Below are 7,035 nucleotides of genomic sequence, written 5' to 3'. Positions count from 1 at the left end.
AACTTTTATTTCGGTAATTTTCGCACCTGTCAGCACCTGTTTTATTGATATTTGGAATTATCATATTCTTGTTGTTGTTGTGAAAGATCGGAGCGAAACCTCTAATCTACTGCGCCAGATCTCCTGAACAAGTAGACTTCACTCTCCTGACCGGATCCCACAGCAAATGTTTGTGACAGCCAGTTAGGGTTCGGTACCTTTCAACACATTATTTCTGTTTCAGTGCAGTTTTTGATGTACTATGGACCTTGAAAACATCATTCACGTTCGCATATGCTTTGCTAGGAGATTAGGAAACGGCTTTCTGTTCTAAAATTTCTTCAGTGTGTCTCTTATGGGCCAACGGCCTTGCCGCAGTGGTAACACCGGTTCCCGTCAGATCACCGAAGTTAAGTGCTGTCGGGCTGGGCTAGCACTTGGATGGGTGACCATCCAGTCTGTCGAGCGCTGTCGGCAAGCGAGGTGCACTCAGCCCTTGTGAGGCAAACTGATGAACTACTTGATTGAGAAGTAGCGGCTCCGATCTGGGAAACTGATATAAGGACGGGAGAGCGGTGTGCTGACCACATGCCCCTCCATATTCGCATCCAGTGACGCCTATGGGCTGAGGATGACTCGGCGGGGAGTGAGTTATGTCTAATATGGATTTACAATAAAAGTTACACTTCAGTTTCCTCCCGTATCTGTAGGTGTTTTCTTGAATTTGAATTTACTTGATACACCATGTTTCAGGATTTTCCAACTCCATTAACCGCGTTATGTCTGAATGCTTTGCAGAACGGAATGAAAAAAGTGGAGTGGCTACTTAGAAAAATATGAAATATGTATATTCGGTTCTTTGTCGATTTTAAGCTGTTTAAAAATTTGAAGATTAAAACAGTCTTGACCGCAACTTTTTGTTTTTATTCGAGTGACCGGTTAATCCAGCGTCGAGGGTCGGCGCAACTTGCTCCACGGAGTCCAGGCACCCTCCTGGAGTCTGAAGATGGTTCTTAAACAGAATCGAAACCGGTCACTCCAATAAAAATAAAAATTTGCGATCCAGACTGTTTTAATCTTCAAATTTTAATTTTAATGGATCGCTTATAATGTTTTCAAAAATTTTAATCTGTTTTCCTTTTTCTACGCCTTCCACATCTTTCATCTGCCGCGGAGCAGGAATGTAGAGGCGCTGTTGTCCACTTCGTCCCTGAATGAACGCTTCTGGTGACACACCTGTGCTGCTAATCACGTAACTAATTGGCAGATTCTTGTAACCAGGCAGCGTTGCTGCATCGCATCAGTTGACTGCGCGTACCTCCGACGCCAGTCACCCATGCTGCTTGACACAGGGGCCCTATAAATAGTCAAGCTCGATGCCCCACCCGGCAGCGGAGAGTTTAGCGACAGAGCCCAGTGGGCCTGTTCATCGGGTCAGACGGGCTCCACCAGGCAACAATGCTCCCATGGGTCCGGGATCTGAAGCCACCGGAATACTCGCAGAATCCAGTGAACACGCCGGACCTTCGCCAAGTCGCCACCGATTATGCTAACCGCCAGCGCGGCATCGTTTGTCGCAGATTGCGGCTGTAAAAAGAACGGGATTGTTTGTAAAATAGCTTTCTCTGCTTACAGCCATCATTTTCCTTTTATCTCTATTTTTTACTATGCTTTTTGTGAAATGATCCCCATTTTCAAGCGTATTTTCCATGCGCTCCGCAATTTATTCGTGGTGTTTTCGTCCTTAGAGGAGCTGTATTGTTCTGTTGACTTTACTTTAACAAATAAAAACACGCGTGATTTTTAAATTTCAGCTGATGATTGGTCTTAGATAAAGCTTTAAAATTAAGCGCGTTTTTATACATGCCGTAGAGACAACAGAACAATACAGCACAACACGCATCGAAAACATCGCGGATAAATTGCGTAGCACACGGAAAACGCACTTGAAAATGGGAATCACTTGCCGAAGTGTGTCGAGCAAAATATAAAAGAAAAGAAAATGTTGACTGCGTTTAAACAAACCGCTGTCGATGCTTTGCGTTTAGCGTGAATACCGTCGTCACAATAGTTCGGTTTGTGGGTAATATCGAGAATATACAACTCACAGTGGAAAAGGTCCCTCCTGCTGAGAGCATCGGTGGCGTAGAGCGCAGTAATACGAATTATGGCAGTTGGCACTGACGTACCACAGTGTGTGAAAGTGTTAACAGAGTATTACAAATGTAAAGGTCGCACGACCTTGTAACTGCTTGCTTCAAGCTCACCTGGGAACTTAACAGATCATCGATTTGCAAGTAGTTATCAGATAAATATTCTTTCAATAACAAAATTTATCAGAAGAAGCAGGGCTCCACTGCCTTGCCATTCAGCTTGCTAATATTTTCTTTCGGACTTCAGAGAGAGAGGGAGAGGGGGAGAGAGAAAGAAATTTCAACTACACTGCTGGCCACCGTAAATGCAACACCCTGAAGGAAGCATCCGAATCAAGTGAAATTTACACCATGGGTTTGCAGCGATGAGATATGCAACTGATTAGAATTTCAGCGCAGACGCACATCACGCGCGCCTGTGGCGCCACCTCATAGCGCCATTTAAGGCTTGGCGATTTCGACGAGTGTACGTTCGGCACGTGCGTTTACCTTGTGGTTGTTTCACAAGACGATCAGTTATGCCTCTTAGACAACAGCGAACATCGTTTGATCAAGTATCCGAGTTCTACAGAGGAAGCATAGTGGCTTACCGAGACTGTGGATTATCATACAGAGAAATCGCTAGTCGTGTTGGACGAAACCAAACAACTGTAATGCGGATATGTGACCATTGGATGCAGGAGGGTAAGACGGACCGACGTGGTCGATCGCATTCACCTCGGTGCACCACTGCACGTGCTGATAGGCAAATTGTGCGCATGGCAGTGACGGATCGCTCAGTGACATCCCGAACCATAGCACAGCACATTGCGTCTGTAACGCATCATCCAGTGTCTGCGCCTACCATTCGACGCCGTTTACAGCAGAGTGGTCTGTCCGCAAGACGTCCATTGCTTCGTCTACCGTTGACGCAGAACCACAGACGTCTCCGTCGCCAATGGTGTGATGACAGACGGATATGGACGGCAGAATGGAATGACGTTGTCTTTACTGACAAGGCACGCTTCTGTCTGCAGCACCACGATGGTCGGATTCGAGTGTGGAGACACCGTGGAGAAAGGATGCTGGACAGCTGCATTATGCACCGCCACACTGGTCTTGCACCGGGTATTATGGTATGGGGCGGTATTGGATATTACTCTCGCACGCCTCTAGTACGCATTGCCGGTACTTTAAATAGCCGGCGCTACATATCCGAGGTGCTGGAGCCAGTTGTCCTTCCTTACCTTCAGGGCTCGGCCACAGCCATATTTCAACAGGATAATGCACGACCACACGTGGCACGCATTGTCCAAAGGTTCTTCGTCAATAACCAGATTGAATTGCTTCCCTGGCCGGCTCGCTCTCCGGATCTTTCGCCGATAGAAAACATGTTGCTCAACGAGTGACCCAGATTATATCCCCAGCTGCCACACCAGATGATCTTTGGCAACGTGTGGAAGCTGCTTGGGCTGCTGTACCCCAGGAACACATCCAAAGTCTCTTTGACTCAATGCCGAGACGTGTGGCAGCGGTGATCTCCAACAATGGCGGCTACTGATTCTGGCAGCAACCACATGTCACAGACGTCTGTAAACGTAATCATTTGATACTTGGTCAACATGTTATCTACAAAATAAATCTTGATGTGCTACCTCTCGTCTTTCTTGGTGTTGCATTTACGGTGGCCAGCAGTGTAGTTAAGTAACATATTACAAATGATATTGTGATGGCATATGAATCTTATTTCGTGGTCAACAGAAGAAACAAATGCCCCTACAAAACAAATAAATAAAATGCATCAGTATATTATCTTCGCTCTTGAACACCACTTAATCAAAGGTTGAAATCTTATTGGTTCCAATGGCTCTGAGCACTATGGGACTTAACATCTGACGTCATCAGTCCCCTAGAACTTAGAACTACTTAAACCTAACTAACCTAAGGACATCATACACGTCCATGCCCGAGGTTGGATTCGAACCTACGACCGTAGCGGTCGCGCGGTTCCAGACTGTAGCGCCTAGAACCGCCCGGCCACACCGGCTGGCTTAAATCTTCTTGAGCTCGCCTCTTACAACATACATATCACAATCAATAAGATATCATGTTTCGCAAATAAGCCCAAAATGACATACTTGATAGGAATGCACAATATAATGCACAAAGTCCCATTGCAACCGGCTGGCCAAATCGAAAAACTAAAGTCCACAAAAGAAAATTATTCATAATAATGGTTACAGTTCCAAATTAATAGATAAATTACTACGGTGTTGCACTACCTGTGTTGTTCAGAAGTATGATGCAACTTTTCTTTGGACATGTTTGCATGCATGTTCGAAGGAACATTCCATCGTACTTCTGAACAACACAAGTACTGCAACACCGTATTTATACGCCTACACGGCTAAGCGGCTTTCAGCTAAAAAGTGTCCGCCCCCGGTAGCTGATGGTCAGCGCGACAGAACGTCAATCCTAAGGCTCGGGTTAGATTCCCGGCTGGGTCGGATATTTTCTGCGCTCAGGGACTGGGTATTGTGTTGTCCTAATCATCATAATTTCATGCCCATCGACTCGCAAGTCGCGGAAGTGGCGTCAAATCGAAAGACTTGCAGCCGACGAACGGTCTACCCGTGGGGAGTCCCTAGCCACACGACATTTATTTAGCTAAAATGTCTTCCCTGTAAGGAAATTCGGTACACATAATGGCTGCACGAGTGCAGGTTGTAGAGAAAGGATTGACGGAAAACGAAAGTTTGGGTCTCGCTGTGAGTCGTGCTCAGATAGCCTTATTGTTAGAAAACCGCTCGTGGTGAGCGGGAAACTCTGCTTCGAGTCACGGTGCAGCACAAATTTTCATTGCCGTCATTCCATTATACAGCTGATGGTTGTTCATATTCGCAACTGCGGATACATTTCGAGTAAAGACAACTTACTGATGAAAATAAATACCACCCATAACAAAAAAAAAAAGAAAAAAGCAGCATGAAATAACACAATCAATATCGTAGACAACAGAGAAATATGTGAGCATTAAGCATGTCATACTTACAAAAATTTTCATATAAAGAGACAAACTTTTACCGAAGAACAAATATCAGTATCAAATAGTACACAAATAACCAAATAAAAGACAAAGGCATGCATAGTATGAAAAACAGCAGGAACTCATACAGACAAAAAGGTATAGAGGAGCTCAGTTCAATGCATTTCCCAACATATACATGGACCAAACAGGAGGAAATTGAAGTATTCGATTCCTCGAATGTGTCTGCACTCTTTGTTCAAGAATAATTAGCAAACGACCCTTTCTTTAGATGCTGATGAAAATGAACGTGAAATGACATGCGTAGCACACAATCTGTAAATGCTACAACCCGCCAATAAAGGTAAACAGAAGTAGAAATTTATTTCCGTAAGTTCACATCCCCAAATGACATGCTGAATCAGAATAATCTAGAAAAATATTGATGCGGAATTTCATAAATTACTTATACAACGTTTACATCAGATAGACCCCTCCCTAACAGACAAAAACCAAGCGTTGTGGTGCAGTGGTTAGCACACCGGACCTGTATTCCAGGGGAGGACGGTTCAATCCCGCGTCCGGCCATTATTATTCAGGTTTTCCGTGAGTTTCCTAAATCGCTTCAGGCAAATTCAGGGATGGTTCCTTTCAAAGGCAGCAGTTGACATCGACTGATGACCTGACTGTTTGGTCTCCACCCAAATATCGACTAACAAACGAGAAGATAACAGTAATAATAAATAAACGGCCATAAGGTTCTCTTCTCTTTTCTAATAGCACACTTTAAAAAACGTTAATAATGTAAGTCATATACTTCTTGTTATAATCATTCTAAAACGACAGTCGACTGTGTTAATCTATGACGTGTGTGGAAAATATTATATACAGCTCAGAAAAGTTCACTACAATTTAGTTTCTTAAATATAGATAAGCATGTATGTAATTTCAAGAATAACCGTATTAAGGCTCAGTACATAGCGGACTTAAGAACCAGTTTGGGAGTGTATAGCAAAACTGTAACTTTGGTGGTGGTGGTGGTTAGTGTTTAACGTCCCGTCGACAACGAGGTCATTAGAGACGGAGCGCAAGCTCGGGTTAGGAAAGGATTGGGAAGGAAATCGGCCGTGCCCTTTCAAAGGAACCATCGCGGCATTTGCCTGAAACGATTTAGGGAAATCACGGAAAACCTAAATCAGGATGGCTGGAGACGGGATTGAACCGTCGTCCTCCCGAATGCGAGTCCAGTGCGCTAACCACTGCGCCACCTCGCTCGGTGTAACTTTGGTTTAGATGCATCTTCAGATGTGATCAAACGAAGTAGTCATCCACATTACGAATGTTGCGCTGCAGTAGGGAATCATAAAGAGTTTGCGCTACCCATAAAAGGCAGGTAAAGGTGCCACTAATGAAAGATCAAAAACGTGCGCCAAACTACTGATTAAACGTAAATAGAAAATTCTAGAGACGTGGTAGCTAAAACATTTGTTATTGCGGACATGGTAGGTGCAGCATTGAAAATGACGTCGACAAAAACGTTGAAGATGTGTGACATTTCGAAACTCGCCCTTGCGTAAAATAAAACTATTTAAAAGGCGGCGTGGATCGTGTCTTTATTTACACAAGTACTAGCGTTAAATAGCAACGCTCAACGTACTTTTTTCGCGTCCAAGCATTGTACAAACGTTAAAGAACTCTCAGAGGACAGATAGAGTACTTTTGCTTCGTGGGACTAATTCAGGAAGGCTATGGAAGATTAGCGACAAACTCAGATTTTATAGCAGCTTCTACATCGTAATGGCGGCACGTAACTGGCATAAAGAGGAAACTTCTGGAGAATGAGGCAGGTCGCATCGAGAAAAGCTGTTTGCAGATTGGGAACTATCAGTCAGTAAGAAA

The 7,035-nt window shown here is 44.3% G+C and overlaps 1 non-coding gene and 1 pseudogene across 1 annotated transcript; one reads left to right on the top strand and one right to left on the bottom strand.

The window, feature by feature from the left end:
• The first annotated feature begins 338 nt into the window (after positions 1 to 338).
• LOC124561313 lies at positions 339 to 456 on the top strand (annotated as a pseudogene).
• A 5,881-nt stretch (positions 457 to 6,337) lies between these two features.
• Positions 6,338 to 6,410, bottom strand: Trnaa-cgc. Its single transcript has one exon. It is a non-coding gene; the product is annotated as a tRNA-Ala (tRNA).
• Positions 6,411 to 7,035: the final 625 nt, after the last annotated feature.

This window comes from Schistocerca americana, chromosome 1 (assembly GCF_021461395.2).
Source record: "Schistocerca americana isolate TAMUIC-IGC-003095 chromosome 1, iqSchAmer2.1, whole genome shotgun sequence".
In the NCBI taxonomy this organism is placed as follows: Eukaryota; Metazoa; Arthropoda; class Insecta; order Orthoptera; family Acrididae; genus Schistocerca; species Schistocerca americana.
This window is presented reverse-complemented; position numbering and strand designations above follow the sequence as displayed.